The sequence below is a fragment of the Octopus sinensis genome, linkage group LG4, assembly GCF_006345805.1.
Source record: "Octopus sinensis linkage group LG4, ASM634580v1, whole genome shotgun sequence".
Classification (NCBI taxonomy): Eukaryota; Metazoa; Mollusca; class Cephalopoda; order Octopoda; family Octopodidae; genus Octopus; species Octopus sinensis.
In genome coordinates this window covers 17060606-17077827 of record NC_043000.1, presented here as the reverse complement: position 1 = coordinate 17077827, position 17222 = coordinate 17060606, and the positions used below count along the sequence as shown (strand labels likewise).

At 38.8% G+C, this 17222-nt stretch overlaps 1 protein-coding gene across 2 annotated transcripts in view; it reads left to right on the top strand.

The window, feature by feature from the left end:
* LOC115210251 (titin) overlaps window positions 1-17222 on the top strand; it is a 626493-nt gene that overhangs the window by 107526 nt on the left and 501745 nt on the right. The gene's annotated exons all lie outside the window — the stretch shown is intronic.

Genomic DNA, 17222 nt, shown 5'->3' with positions numbered 1-17222 from the left:
ATGTAAAGAGCTGAAAGAAATGCCACTAAGCATTTTGTTTGATACTCTACCAGCTCACCACATCACCTGATTAATGACAATAAGAATTTCTTATAGACACAGGGCCACAGGCTTTGAGGGGAAGTGAGGGTGGGAACAGTCAGTTATATCGATCCTAGTACTTAACTGGTGTTATATTCTATTCGCCCCTTAGAAATATGGAAGGTAAAGTCAGCCTTGGTCAGATCTATACTCAGAATGTAACTAAATGCTCCTTTCTACTATAGGCACACAACCTGAAATTTTGGGGGAGGGGGCTGGCCAGTTACGCTACTCAGTACTCAACTGGTACTTATTTTATCAACCCCTAAAAGGGATGAAGGGCAAAGTCAACCTTGGTGGAATCTGAAGTGAGAAGATGAAGAAGGATAAAATGTTGCAAATCATTTTGTCCAGCGGGCTAACAATAATTCAGAGGTATTTTGCCTGGTATTTAGTCACCTTTATATTTCTGAGTTCCAGTCCCACCTAGGTCAGCTTTGCCAGATCTTTTCGGTTTGAACGGCAGTTTTTAACATAATTTCTAGGTAACCAAAAAATTTTAAAATCGTATACTGGTAGAATGTGTTTATAAAACATCTTTTTCTCTTGGCTTTATTGAGAAGATTCTATAGGTTGTAAGATATTTGTTGTTTTTTTTCTTCAATTTCTGCAATTTCAACCAATCAATGACATCTATTGAGTTAAAAAGCATTCTGTGCTGTATGAATATGTCCCTCGTTTAAGAAACAGATTGGGTTTATTTACATTTGTGAAGAAAAAAAGATACCCTTCCCCCACCCCTAACCCTAACCCAAACTAACCCTAACCCTAAAACAGATTGAAATGCAATAGCTCGATTCTAGGGTCATAATTATGGGTTACAATTTCATATGACATCGCTAGAAAAAACTGTTGTTCAAACCGAAAAGATCCGCTTTGCCTTTCAGTTTTCCGGTGTTGGTAAAATAAATATTAATCTAGTACTGTAAGTGATTGAAACCACTGTTTATTCTGTCAGTAATAATAATTTCTGTTCATATCTGTATGATTAAATGAAGCGCTATGCATGTCCTTATAAAGACAGCAAATGATTTTAAAGGATGTATAGGCTTTTTCATTATCTAAAAAAGCCTGTCTCAAGCCTTACCCCTTTAACATTCAGATTGCTCTGTCAAATCTAATGCTTATTTATTCACAGGCGCAGGAGTGGCTGTGTGGTAAGTAGCTTGCTTACCAACCACATGGTTTAGGGTTCATTCCCACTGCATGGCACCTTGGGCAAGTGTCTTCTACTATAGCCTTGGGCTGACCAAAACCTTGTGAGTGGATTTGGTAGATGGAAACTGAAAGAAGCCTGTCGTATATATGTATATATGTTTATCTGTGTTTGTCTCCACAACATCGCTTGACAACCGATGCTGGTGTGTTTACGTCCCTGTAACTTAGCAGTTTGGCAAAAGAGACTGATAGAATAAGTACTAGGCGCTTACAAAGTATAAGTCCTGGGGTCGATTTGCTCAACTAAAAGCGGTGCTCCAGCATGGCCGCAGTCAAATGACTGAAATAAGTAAAAGAGTAAAAATTGTTTTGAATTAATCATGTATTATCACATATCTTCAAGATTTCACTGATGTAATTATTTTATTAGTTTTAGAGTGACAGTGTAGAGGAGGTGTGAGAAGTCAGATCTGGTTGGCCTAAACATAAAACAGGCAGAATGTTTTGGCCAGATATAGCCAGTTTAAATGCTAAAGGGTTAAAGCCTCATTAGGCTGGAGCTCATCCTAGTTTCAGAGCTGTTAAGCAACTGGGAGTGTAGGACTCCTCATAGCTGTCAGCATTCATTTCCTGCTGAGTAAACTAGAGTAATGATGGAATTAAATTGACTTGCTCAAAGACTCAATGTCCTGCTTAGTCTGGGAATGAAACCCATAACCTTATCAGGAATCCAGCCCTGTGACCATTGGGCAATGTATCTGCATTTATATATATGTGGTGGCTGCCCCCTCTTTATCGAGTATGGCCATTGCGCGAAACTTAATCAATTTTGTTATCGTGCAATGCCTGTGCGAGAAGATTTTTTTTAAAGTGAGGAAAGGCTGTGCACTGAGTCAATCCCACTCACTAAGCAACAGCAGCCATAATCCGAAAAGAAGAACAAGTCAACATCATCGGTAACCACTGAGCCGCAGGTTTTATGTCGGAGTTATCCCAGTTACCTGAGTTAGCTTCTCCTAGAAGGATGCCCTAACAAAGGCTAGGAGTTCTCCACTCCCAATGGTTTAACCGTACGATCGGGTATTCAGTCCGATTATTTCTATGTCCCCGCGCATGATACAGCCTTAAGACATTTATTGGATGGCCGTTGACTCTCAAGAGTTCCTCCGCCCTTTGACGGGTTTTGTTTTTCATCCTGCAGGGTGTCCAGTAAACACCCTCCTTACCAAGCAAGCTTGGTGGGGTTGCCAGTTTAGTCGCCGACAACCCGACCATGCAACAGGTTGTATTGGGTTACATGTTACCAGTAGCACTCGAAAGTGACCTGACATTATTTATATATATATATATATATATATATATACACACACACATACACACTCTGTATATTGCAGCAATGGTAGCAGGGTATTACTAACGTAAATAAAATGTAATAGATGGTCGCAGACATTTTTAACTTGGAAATGTCTGTTTGATCCATTATGTATAATAATAATAATAATAATAATAATTATGGTAATGATGTTAATAAGTATTATTAGTAACTATTGCGAGCTTAATTTGGTAACTGTAATAATTAAATTCTTATTTGTAATAATTATATTAGAGTTAATAATCTGATAGTTGCTGCTTAAAACTAATTAAAATAATAAAGTTAATCTGAGGAGAGAAAAAGAAAGGAACGAAATAAAAAAGAAAAGAATGTTTCAGACAAGTATTTCAGGTATTCTTAATATTTTTACTGAGAGGAAAAAACAAAAACAACCGAATATAAATGCCAGCAGCTTTGGCATGTAAATTCTGTGGAACCATTTTCCATGGATCTTGTTACAGTATTTCTAAGAACTATTGTGTCCTTGCTCAGTTTGTTGGACTTCTGCCAACAAAGGGGTCTTTATGTAATCACGAGCCAAGGTTGAAGCAGAGTATCTATATAGTTACTCAATCAACTAGAAAGAGTAGTCAAATCTCTCTTGCTCTCTCCCTCTCTCATAACACTCTGGAATGCAGTAGTGATCTTAAATATGTTTAGTGAAGTACAAAAAGAATAGAATGGCTGTGGCTAGATAAGGACTAACCTGGGGTTAGATAATTGTTGTCATCTATACATCTTAGCATTGCCACTAGGAGCCTCTGTGTAATCACTTGATCTGCTTGAAATTTCAGCCCAAAACCTCTTAAATCATACCTTGCAATCTTAAAAGAAAAAAGTTGTGGGGAAATACATTAGATAACATAATTCTAGATGCAATGTGTCTTAATAAAACAAAGGACCCACATAACTGGAACATCTTTGATCATAACACTGTTAGATCAAGGCTGACCTGGGGCTAAACATTGACACATTGGTAAATGTGGTGCTAGATGTACAATATCTGGGAGGAAAGAAAGATGAGATGATCGTAGCTAGAACAAATGTACAAAGGGTTTAGGAATTAGAAACCAGTGGGACTGCTGCTCTATTGGGAGGGGTAGGGTTGAAAAGGTAGAAGGGATGGGTGTGTAGATGCAAATTTATGTGTCAGGCTGTGCATTGTAGTAAACCTGTACAGTTTGTTGCATGGTCAGGTACTTTGTAGGTGCCACCCTCAGGTACGTTCTGTTGTGTACTTTGGCAAGATTGGCATTACCCTAAGTTGGGTCCATTCTTCCTTCCTTTGCGCAAATATTGTTCTTTCCTTTGTCCTATTGGATTACTAATAACCCTCCTCACCAGGTTGACCTGGTGGGTGTGCCAGTTTAGTCACTGCTGACCTGACCATGCAACAAACTGCACAGGGTTGCTACCATTCAGCATTCAGTGGCACCCTGACACACAAGTTTGCATCTACACACCTGCCCCTTATGCTCTTTTTAACTCTACCCACTCCCAATAGATCAGCATTCCCACTGATTTCTAACCCTTTATGTGTTTTACCCACTGACTTTCTTATTCCTTTTATGCTACTCCTTCTCATGAAGGACTAACATCTATAACAGTCAGTTACGGTCTCTTACCAAGTGTTAAGCCCATACCTTATTTGTTAAACATTGTTCTTCAGCTTGTTTTATTGCTCATTAATGCTACACACACACACACCTGGATAATCCAGATTGTCTGCATCAGTTTAGTAATTGATATACTAGTAGGACACAGCCCCACCAAAAATACAAACCCTTGCATTTTCTATGTATGTATGTGTGTGTGTTTTCATTTTTGGTGAGGAAATATTTGCAATCTCCTTAGATATCATACATGCATACACATTGCAATACAACTGCATATGGTCAGTTAGTCACTGTACCAAACTATAGTTACTTTATTTGCTATAGTGGAGTCAGTAGAACTACCCAACTAATGTGTGGTAAAAAAATATATATGGTGAAGAAAATAATAACTTTGCTTGCAACTGTTACAAGTATTGTTAAATTGCTATTACTAATACTACATATAACTGTTTTGACCTTGTTAAAGTATCCTCTCACTGATAAATGTTCTGTATCCTGCTCTAAACACTTTAGCCTCAGCTGTTCTGTTTCACTTAACCTATCTTTTTCCACACTGTCTCTTCTATATTTTCTAGCATTTCAATTATTTGATTTTGTTGGCATTATCTCCCCTGCTTGTTATTTAGATTTTTTTTTTTTTAAATCCCACTCAAATGATTTTTTGGTTTACTCATTGGATCTGTTTAACCCTTTAGTGTTCGCATTATTCTGCCAAAATGAATCCTTTTTTATCCACATTGCCTTGAACTAATCATGCATTATCTTAGATCTATGAGATTTTGATGAGGTAGCTGTTAATTTTTAAAACGATATTGTAGGATTAGTGTGAGAGACCAGATCTGGCCAGTTTGAACATAAAACAGGTAGAATACTTTTGGCCGGATATGGCCAGTTTAAATGCTAAAGGGTTAATGAATATGTATCATTTTAATTTTTAATTGTTCATTCAGGGTAGCTGTTAATCAAAGTTTTTCAACCTATTTATATTATGTGAGACCCTGCTGTTGCATTTTTATGCAGACTGCTTCCCCCAAGATATAATTTCTCCTCTGTCATACGGTTGATGACCAAAGTTGACTATTCATTACCCACCACCAACCACCACATACATCCCTTTACACTGCTTGTTTGGTTGCTTCACCACATTCGCTAGCAAATGCTGTATAGAATAAATAATGAGCAAAACAGAGAGATTATTTTACATATATTTTCACCTCTTTATCTATGATCTAGCTGGAAGCATCTGTTTAATGAATATGCATCATTTTCATTTTTAATTGTTCATTCACGGTGGCTGTCCAAATATTTCTGCTTTTCTTAGTCATTTGTTAATTGCTATCAAGTGTTTGCCATTTGTATTATTTAAGTTATAGAAATAAACAGAGAATAATCTGGAATATATTTTTTCTTTTATTCTAAGTTTGTCAATGCCTCTTGTAATTAAAACAGGAAGTCATTATGGTCAGTTAGTTGTTAGATTAAGAATTAGACAGATTGCCAAACAATCATTTATTTTTTTGGTGATGATGATGATAGAAGTTGCCATCATGTAATCTTTCTTTCTCCTCCCCACCTTTTTTTTGCAATATAAACTAGTTTGGTAACAGTTGTTTTACAATTAATTAATTATTTATGGTTTTTTTTTTGTTGTTGTTTTAAGTGTTGAATAGCTCTTGTATATTCTCTGGAGATTGTGACATGGTCGTGGTGGTGGTGTTGGTGATATTTAATTATTGAAAAGGCGGCGAGCTAGCAGAAACGTTAGCACACCAGGCGAAATGCTCAGCGGCATTTCGTCTGTGGCTACGTTCTGAGTTCAAATTCCGCCGAGGTCGACTTTGCCTTTCATCCTTTCGGGGTCGATAATTTAAGTACCAGTTACGCACTGAGGTCGATATAATCGACTTAATCCATTTGTCTGTCCTTGTACGTCCCCTCTGTGTTTAGCCCCTTGTGGGTAGTAGAGAAGTAGGTATTTAATTATTGAAAAGTAACAATAAATGTCTTTCTGTCCTCTTCATGTGACATGCTTTGGTACCACTTTCAGTTTTGCAGTCCATTTGTCTGTAAATCTTAAATCTGTACTTTTCATTTGTAATAATGGTTTCTTATTTAAGCACAAGGCCAGCAATTTTGAAGGGAGAAGGGATAGTCAATACCATCAAGACCATTAGTTGACTGGTACTATATTGACCTAAGTGGGATACAGGCAAATTTGACCTCAGAGAATTTTGAATTCAGAAGGTAACAATCCAGAAAAAATATCACAAGGCATTTTTTTTTCAGTACTCTAATGATACTACTGGGCAGAGTATCAATGGGAAGGAGGTGCAGGGATTGCTAGGACGAATTACTAAAATGGTGAGGGTTTTACATTGATTATGATTGGATGACAAATGGGAACAGACAAGAATATGAATAATGATAAATGATTGAGCAAATTAGCTTAGTCAAGAAAATCTCTATAAGAGATGGAAGCAGTAACTATACAGAGGAGTAATGCTTATTGCCACTTAAACATGGCTGTTCCATAGGAGCCAACTTTACTGCTCTTTTTAACCCCAGGAGGATATCTCCTCCAACTGGTTGATTATTCAGTGCAATCTGCACCTGATATATATTGCAAGCAGGGGGAGTGAACCCCTACCATCTTGCAGCCACGAGACCATCAGACCTTACAGTTTCAACCTCTTTGTGGCCATCCTCGGTGGTGGATACTTGTCTGCTAGAGATAGCAGTTGTTCACTCCGGCTCACAATATGTAGAGAACAATTGACAAACAGTCATTCATCTTGCAACAAGCAAATTAGCTGGTTAGGAAATCTCTGTAAGAGATGAAAGTGGCAACTGTACAGAGAAGCAATGCTTATCGCCACTTCAACATGGCTATTTCGTAGGAAGTGATGTTACTGCTAAAAGCAGTAAAACTAGTACTAAGCATTACTCCTCATTGTATAGAAAAGAAATATGTGTATAGATGCATAGGCATAGATATGGCTGTGTAGTTTCACTCACTTTGCTACTGCATGGCTTCAGGTTTGGTCCTGGTGCCTGATACCTTGGCCAAATGTCCTCTACTATAAGCCCCAGGTTGACTAATGCCTTGTGAATGAATTTGGTTGATGGAAACTGTGCAGAAGCCCATCATGTGTGTATATGTGTGTGTATCTTTGTATTTGTGCACCTCTCCACCTACTGACAACCTGTGTTGGTTTGATTACGTCCTTGTAACATAGCAGTTCACCAAAAGAGGTTAATAGAATAAATGCCAGAGTTAAAAAAAACAAAAAAAAAAATGTACTGGAGTCGATTTGCTCAACCAAATCCTTTCAAGGTGGATCCCTAGGCTCTTATTAATTCAAGCTACATTAGTTTTTATAGGTTCAGTAGAGTAAATCTTTATATATAAAAGTGAAGTTGTGTGTCTGTCTCCTATGATTTAGATTCCTAACTACTCCCTCATTTTGCGGTGCAGTTTAACCAAAACCGGGTATCTTATAGTCGTGATTCATATCGAGCCCTTCTGGGTATTAGCGCGCGTCTACGATGAGTCTACGATTTTAAAAATAATTTACCATAATTTTTTTCCATTTTAATGAATTTTTTCGCTATTATATAAGGGAAGTAACTCTCTAAAAATGTCTACGATGAGTCAACGATTTTAAAAAAAATTTACCATTTTTTCCCATTTTTAATGCATATTTTTGCTATTTTTTGGCTATAACTCTCTAAAAATGCTTATATAGTTATTTCCCTTACAGACCCGAGCAACGCCGAGCGATACTGCTCGTAAATAATAAAAAAGATACTGTCATAGTGTCCTACCTCTGCATGCTCCAATTTGCCTGACTGTATGTAAAACAGGTTCTATACTCCATGGTTAAGTGATTTCTGTGTATAAGTGTGTGTGTGTATGTATGTATGTACACGCGCACACACACACACACACACACACATATGGGTGTGTCCCCCAAATGTTCCAAAGAGTGGGACAACTCTTACACTTGATTAGGAAACCCAACATACATTCAAGGACTGCCTCTCCAACTATCAAATGCAAGTTCTTTGCCTGAATTCTTTTAATAATCTACTGGTACCATCCGATCGTGGCCGTTCACCAGCCTCGTCTGGCACCTGTGTCGGTGGCACATAAAAAACACCATCCGAGCATGCCCGTTCGCCAGCCACGTCTGGCACCTGTGTCGGTGGCACATAAAAAACACCATCCGAGCGTGGCAGTTCGCCAGCCTCGTCTGGCACCTGTATCGGTGGCACATAAAAAGCACCCACTACACTCACGGAGTGGTTGGCGTTAGGAAGGGCATCCAGCTGTAGAAACACTGCCAGATCTGACTGGTCTGGTGCAGCCTTCGGGCTTGCCAGACCCCAGTTGAACCGTCCAACCCATGCTAGCATGGAAAGCGGACGTTAAAGGATGATGATGATGATGGTGCATATTGGAAGCAGGCCCATTTGCCCAAACCATTTTGTTTTTCTCATCATCCTCTCAGCAAACCGATGATGACAGTTCTCCCCATTTAGTTTTCATCTACTCACTAGCGTAGCTAGAGTGTGTGTTGCCAGGGGCGACCATTCTATTTGCCCCCCCCCCCCCCCGACCCCACGAAAACCACATATTGCCTACCGCAGACCCAGAAGTGGTGTCTCTTTAAAAGTGCTGCCCGGAGTGGACTGACCCTACTACCCTATCCACACTAGTGCATCTACTCTTCAAATGGTACTTGAAAATACTGATTAGTTGGAAAATAAAAACTCTGTCTCAAATCTTTGCAGTCTAATCCACCACTACTTGTATTTCCATAGCAATTGGATGAATAACTCAATCTTCCCTTCTTTATCAAAGGAAGAGATAAAGCAGCATTTGCAATGGACTTGGTTGGCAGCAAGATGTCTCCTGTACAACATATCTTTATCATAACTCCACATGTTATCAATGTTCAGACACTGAGCAAGTCCTTGAAGGATAATGTACTGCAGACTTACTTAATTTGTGAGTCGGTATTATTGACTTTTGTCAGTTATGTCGTCTTGCTCTTGTTGTTTTTGATAGAACTATTCGACCTTGTTAAGCAGTGGACCAGGATTGAGTGTCTGCATTCAAAACATCTCAGACAGGCTTGTTTACAGCACTGCTGGGCTTGTAGAATTTATCCCAAACTGGCAAAGACCTTTTGTAGCAATCCCAGGCCAAGAATATTTTGAAGTTGTCCATAGTCCTGAGCTGATCTTCATCAATTTTCCAGTATGTTCCCTAGAATATTGTTGTCCATACTTTCTTATAATGCTCTGTAGTATGTAGGTGTTGACATGCCACTGACCGTATGGCCTAACAAGATCCTGGATGTCAAACTCTCAATCTTGGTGTACTCTTGAGCCAGGCTTGCAGCTTTTCAAAAATATGAAATGCAAAAAGACATGACTGACAAAAGCCAATTATACCTGCTCACCATCTAGGAAAGTTTGGAGACATCATCGCTTCAATACATTATTAGCTTCAGGATCTCTGAACAGAAGGTGCTTGCAGCAAAGCTTGCAGAACTTATTCTTACCACAAGAAGTGAAAATGCAGTTGTTCCAGACTATTTACTGTGAGGAAAAGCACAATAGTTAGTCAGTAATTTATTATAGATACATTGTAGGCATTTGCTACTTATGCCCAACCTTTCAGAGATACCCTGTCAGCTCATTTATGGGTCAAACGAGCTTCCCTATTAATAAACTCATCTCAGTTTCTATCCCCCTTGAGGACTGAACCAAACCAGAGCCCTTGTACCTAAACTGGAAATTATAGTTCAGTAACAGGCACCAGCCAGCTTAGACTTGCCTCTCCAGTTAGCAAGTTGTTAAGTCCACCTACGCGTCCAGGTTAAGGTTATCCTCCTGTTGTCACTTCATATTCCATTAGTATGGTACCAACTACCATGATTTCTGAGATGTCCAACAGTATTTTAGTTTTACAGTAAGAAGAGGTTGCTAAACCTCTTGCTCAGCCTTTCTGGTACACAAGAGAGGATCACTGAAACGTCTTCGTTGGCCCTTCTTGAAGATTATACATCAACCACTTAACCGAATACCATAAAACATTTTGCCTACCACTCTCTTGAGCCTGTTCTGAGGCTAGATAAAAAGAAATCATTGGTTGTATAAGCCCTAGTTAATTACTGGTGCTTATTTCAACTGTCCTTGTGCAATGAAAATGGCAAAGTCAATTCCAGCAGGATTTGAGCTCAGAGGGTGAAAGCGATCATGCTAAATGTAACCAGACATATATATAATATATATATATATTTATGTATGTACATATATATATATATAATATATATATATATATATGTATGTATGTATATATGTATTTCTTTACTACCCACAAGGGGCTAAACACAGAGAGGACAAACAAGGACAGACAAACGGATTAAGTCGATTACATCGACCCCAGTGCGTAACTGGTACTTAATTTATCGACCCTGAAAGGATGAAAGGCAAAGTCGACCTTGGCGGAATTTGAAACCAGAACGTAACGGCAAACGAAATACGGCTACGCATTTCGCCCAGCGTGCTAACGTTTCTGCCAGTTCGCCGCCTTGTATGTATATATGTATAGACACACACACGTGTGTATAGTCATAAATTAAAAGAAAATATTCAGTAACTAAATATAATCTACAAATATTATTAGTGCTGTTGCCAAAATATATTGGTTCCTTTTATACAAATTCACAAAGAAACCAATTAAGTTGACAGTGCGAGAAAGTGGAAACTGTTAGTGTTCAGGCCTCCAGTATATTAGCCGTGTAAGTGAATTAAAATGGTTTTGTAGTCTTGGTTTGTTGGGCAGTTTTATGTGCTGGTTGCCAATATTGTCAAGTATTCTTTTAGTTTATTTATTATTGGTTTCAATCATTGGACTGTGGCCATTGTTGGCTATGAGAGCATGTATAATTAATTAAATCATTCACCTGAGGGACAGAAATCACGATCAACCTCTTCAAGGTTATTATAGGTAGTTATAACTGTTTTGCGTAAGGCATTTTTGCCTATTGCTCTCTTGAGTATGCTAATTTGTTTAACAGAGGCGCAGGAGTGGCTGTGTGGTAAGTAGCTTGCTTACCAACCACACGGTTCCAGGTTCAGTCCCACTGCGTGGCACCTTGGGCAAGTGTCTTCTGCTATAGCCCCGGGCCGACCAATGCCTTGTGAGTGGATTTGGTAGACGGAAACTGAAAGAAGCCTGTCGTAGATATGTATATATATATGTATGGTGTGTTTGTGTCTGTGTTTGTCCCCCTAGCATTGCTTGACAACCGATGCTGGTGTGTTTACGTCCCCGTCACTTAGCGGTTCGGAAAAAGAGACCGATAGAATAAGTACAGGGCTTACAAAGAATAAGTCCCGGGGTCGATTTGCTCGACTAAAGGCTGTGCTCAAGCATGGCCACAGTCAAATGACTGAAACAAGTAAAAGAGTAAATAAGGATGTATTTTCTGAAATTGATTGCTTTTGGAGGTTGGCTCCTCTGACTTGAAATGTAAATAGTTTTTTTTTTTTAATATGTAAGACTTGGTGAAGAAAAATATTGTTGGACTACAGTGCAAGTGAATCCAAAGATATTCTTAATCTTCTGTGGCTTAGTGGTTAGGGTGTCAGCATCGTGATCGTAAGATTGTGGTTTCGATACCTGGACTGGGTGGCGCTTTGTGTTCTTGAGCAAAACACTTCATTTCACGTTGCTCCAGTCCACTCAGCTGGCAAAAATGAGTAACACTGCAATGGACTGGCGTACCATCCAGGTGGGGAATACATACGCCATTGAAACCGGGAAACTGGGCCCTTGAGCCTGGTTAGGCTTTAAAAGGGCACATTTATTATTTATTATTCAGTGGCGTGAGTGAGAGTGCTGAAATTATATATTCTCCTGGGTTTAATTTTTAATTACTGCTATGTATAGTTATCCCACCACCTTTTCTCATACCTTTATCTCCTCTTTCCCGACCATCAAGCATAAAGTTGCTCACCCTGCTCCTTGGGACTTTGTAAACTTGCAAGCTGCATGGTGACCTCACTAGTGCTGGTGGCATGAAAAGATCATTCAGTACACTCTGTAAAATGGTTGATGCTAGGAGAAGCATCCAGCCATAGAAACCATGCTAAAAGAGATACTGGAGCTCAATGCTGTCCTTGGGACCAACTGTCCTTTCAAACTGTCCTGCCCATGACAGTATGGAACATGGGACATTAAATGTTGATAATGATGATAGCATGATCCGGCAGGGGATGGCGGTGACCCCTGCTGTACTCTTTCACCACAACTTTCTCTCACGCTTTCTTCCTGTTTCTGTTGTACCTGTATTTCAAAGGGCCGGCCTTGTCACTCTCTGTGTCATGCTGAATATCCCCGAGAACTACGTTAAGGGTACACGTGTCTGTGGAGTGCTCAGCCACTTACACGTTAATTTCACGAGCTGGCTGTTCCGTTGATTCGGATCAACTGGAACCCTCGTCGTCGTAACCGACGGAGTGCTTCCGATAGCATGAGAAGAGGGACATTCTCAAGGTTGTGGAGCTTTTATATACTGAAGGTGCTGTCAATAATAAGGGGCCGATGTTTTGGTTTCAGTTCAACTGTTGAATAACTAAATTGAGTTTGAGTGGCTTACATACAAAACTAGGGGTTCTGAATGAACCCTTTAGCATTTAGGTTATTCAGTTAAAAGTAATACTTATTTATTCACATTGTGTTGAATTGGTCATGCATTTTCTTAGGGCTTCAAGGTTTTGATGATGTGGTGGTTTATTTTTAGAACAACATTGTAGGGTAGGTGTGTGAAGCCAGACCTGGTCATTTTAACCCTTTAGTGTTCTGATTATTCTATCAAACATAATGCCTATTGATTCCCATTGATTTGAATTAATCATGCATTATCTCATATCTTCAAGATCTTGATGGTGTAATTACTTAATGTAGAATAACATTGTAGGGTAGGTGTGAGAGCCTGGATCTGGTCAGTTTGAACATAAAGCAGATTAAATATTTTGGCCGGTTTAAATACTAAAGGGTTAAACATAGAACATGTAGACTATTTTGGCTGGATTTGGCCAATTTAAATGCTAAAGGGTTAAGTATTCAGTATGTAATCTGTGAATGTGAGAATCACTCACTGAGTGAAAGATGTTGAGAAGAGTAGGAAAGTAAATCAGCAGATATAAGGAAGAATTGGAACTTGATTGAGGCCATATGACCCAGTTCAAGGCACTGGCTAACTAGGTCAACAAAAAACAGTGGCAAAGTGACAGGGCTGCTGGGGTTTAGCCTGTGAGAGGCATAATTGTTAATCATTTGTTCAGTTTCAGGTCAACCCTGATCGAGCAAACCTGTTATAAAATGATGTTCCAGTTAAGACCATCCAGGATAATTCTATTTAGTCTAAGATGCATTTTGTCTGAAAATGAATAAATTAATTAAATGGGATTATCACAGCTGAAATGTCTTTGCTCAATTAGAGATGATCTGGAATCAAAAATATTTTATAGCTTTTATTGCCTAAAACCCTAGAAGTTCACTGAGTGTGACTGTTGGCCAAGATCAGTTCTCAACTAATTATCACTGAACTATGTAAGTTATCAAACTTTGCATACTCTTCCCACCCACATCTGATATAAAGGCCGTAACTTCTTTTGTTTAGCACAAGGCCACTATTTGTAAGACGTTTGGGTCAGTTGGTTCAGTTAACCCCTGTAAATTACTGGGTACATTACCCAAGTGAGGTAACAGACACTAACAGAGTGAGTAAATGAACCAATATGTAAACAACTGTTCCCTGTCAGAGCTAATTGCTTTATATTTCCCACTAATTATCTCTTGTAATTGCTGTATCCTGTTTTAGACTGTATTGAGCTGGCCATGTTCTATCATGTCATCTTCCCTTGTTGTTTCACATCGCTTCAGTAGCCTGACACAGTTTTTTGCCCCAACATCTCACTTCGACTCGACTCGCTACCACACCCTTGCATGAGCCAGCAAGTAATCCTGTATGAAGTCTTTCAAACTGCTAGAGATAGCAGTCGAATCTCCATATTGCATTATCTCAAAAGGGAACGAGACATTGACTATGGATAATGTTGCCCTGGATATATTATACCTAAAAAAAAAAAATTAAATAATGACAGTATAATTACATTGGAATATTCTTGATGTTAGATGTGCCTGATCTGGGCTAACAGGCTAAACAGCAAAGACTGCCACATTTTTGCTATACTCTTACTCTCTTTTACTTGTTTCAGTCATTTGACTGCGGCCATGCTGGAGCACCGCCTTTAATCGAGCAACTCGACCCCGGGACTTATTCTTTTGTAAGCCCAGTACTTATTCTATCGGTCTCTTTTGCCGAACCACTAAGTGACGGGGACATAAACACACCAGCATCGGTTGTCAAGTAATGCTAGGGGGACAAACACAGACACACAAACACACACACGCATATATATATATATATATATATATATATAATGGGCTTCTTTCAGTTTCCATCTACCAAATCCACTCACAAGGCTTTGGTCGGCCCGAGGCCATAGTAGAAGACACTTGCCCAAGGTGCCACGCAGTGGGACTGAACCTGGAACAATGTGGTTGGTAAACAAGCTACTTACCACACAGCCACTCCTGCTATGCATACTTTCGATGCACTACTGTAAGCCTTTGTGGTGCAAAATTGAAAGTATAGCTTTTATTGCTAATCTACCATAGTCAAACTTAACGTCATCTACGTCACTCACCACTGAAGGAAAGCCAACAAATGTGGTGATCACTTTCCCTCCAACTAAAAAATGTTTGGCAGGTACTTAAAGCTGTCATTGTTTACGACATTTGCCTGCCCCAGTTTTCCTAACTATTATGTAAAACAGGTTTCATACTCCTACTTCACAGCTGAGTGATTTGCTATAAAGGAAAGGCAACAGTCAACTGTAAAAATAATTACTCCAAATACATATATATATATATATATATATATAATAGAAATATTAAAATTACTAAGTCTCTCTAAAAGAGAACAAAGGCAGCGTTCTCGGAAAATATTAGTTATCGCCATACTAATATGGCATTCTTATAAAAATAAGAAAAAAGCTGACCGCTTATTAGCTCCATGAGGCCATCGCCTTAAGTTAGCTATTTGATACACAAACTGTATCCATATAACCTTTGAACAAGGGAGGTCAGTCGCTCCACACTACTTGGCCGGCAGCTACAGACGCGTTCGGGGTATTGCCCCTTTTCAATGCAGCGTAGCCAAACCAGTAGGTGTCGCTTCCGACAATCTCTGTTCAAAGGTTTTATTTACCTAGCTTCGGTGGAATACATCCACTTGTTTTCAATAATAGAAATATTAAAATTACTAAGTCTCTCTAAAAGAGAACAACGGCGGCAGCGTTCCCGGAAAATATTAGTTATCGCCATACTAATATGGCATTCTTATAAAAATAAGAAAAAAGCTGACCGCTTATTAGCTCCATGAGGCCATCGCCTTAAGTTAGCTATTTGATACACAAACTGTATCCATATAACCTTTGAACAAGGGAGGTCAGTCGCTCCACACTACTTGGCCGGTAGCTACAGACGCGTTTCGGGGTATTGCCCCTTTTCAATGCAGCGTAGCCAAACCAGTAGGTGTCGCTTCCGACAATCTCTGTTCAAAGGTTTTATTTACCTAGCTTCGGTGGAATACATCCACTTGTTTTCAATAATAGAAATATTAAAATTACTAAGTCTCTCTAAAAGAGAACAACGGCAGCGTTCCCGGAAAATATTAGTTATCGCCATACTAATATGGCATTCTTATAAAAATAGAAAAAAGCTGACCGCTTATTAGCTCCATGAGGCCATCGCCTTAAGTTAGCTATTTGATACACAAACTGTATCCATATAACCTTTGAACAAGGGAGGTCAGTCGCTCCACACTACTGGCCGGCAGCTACAGACGCGTTTCGGGGTATTGCCCCTTTCAATTGCAGCGTAGCCAAACCAGTAGGTGTCGCTTCCGACAATCTCTGTTCAAAGGTTTTATTTACCTAGCTTCGGTGGAATACATCCACTTGTTTTCAATAATAGAAATATTAAAATTACTAAGTCTCTCTAAAAGAGAACAACGGCAGCGTTCCTGGAAAATATTAGTTATCGCCATACTAATATGGCATTCTTATAAAAATAAGAAAAAGCTGACCGCTTATTAGCTCCATGAGGCCATCGCCTTAAGTTAGCTATTTGATACACAAACTGTATCCATATAACCTTTGTTCAAAGGTTATATGGATACAGTTTGTGTATCAAATAGCTAACTTAAGGCGATGGCCTCATGGAGCTAATAAGCGGTCAGCTTTTTCTTATTTTTATAAGAATGCCATATTAGTATGGCGTAATTAATATATATATAGAAGGAGCTTCTACAGGACTAGAACTTTTTCATTCAAGAGAAATCTTCAGGAAGCTAGTTAACAAGAATTGTATTGGCATTTATACATTTAGGCAGGTTTAAAGGGGTGGTGGTGGGTGACTTTTTGGGGGTAGGCATAGCGCAAAATATCATACTTGGGGGAGTGGTCAAGGAGTCAGTGGTAAATTAGATAAAAGAATAAATAAAAAAAAAATATATATATAAAAAAGAATAGAGTTTTAGGTAAATAAGGAGATTCTCACTTATACCTATACACATATGTATACATATATATACACACATACATACATATATACACACACATACATACATATATACATACACACATACATACACACACACACATATACATATATATACACATACACATACATATACATATCTACACATACACATATATATATATATATATATATATATATATATACATACACTCACTCACATGCATACACGTATACACACATGTATATATACACAAACGACCACACATACATATACACACAGAAAAATATATATACATACATACACACA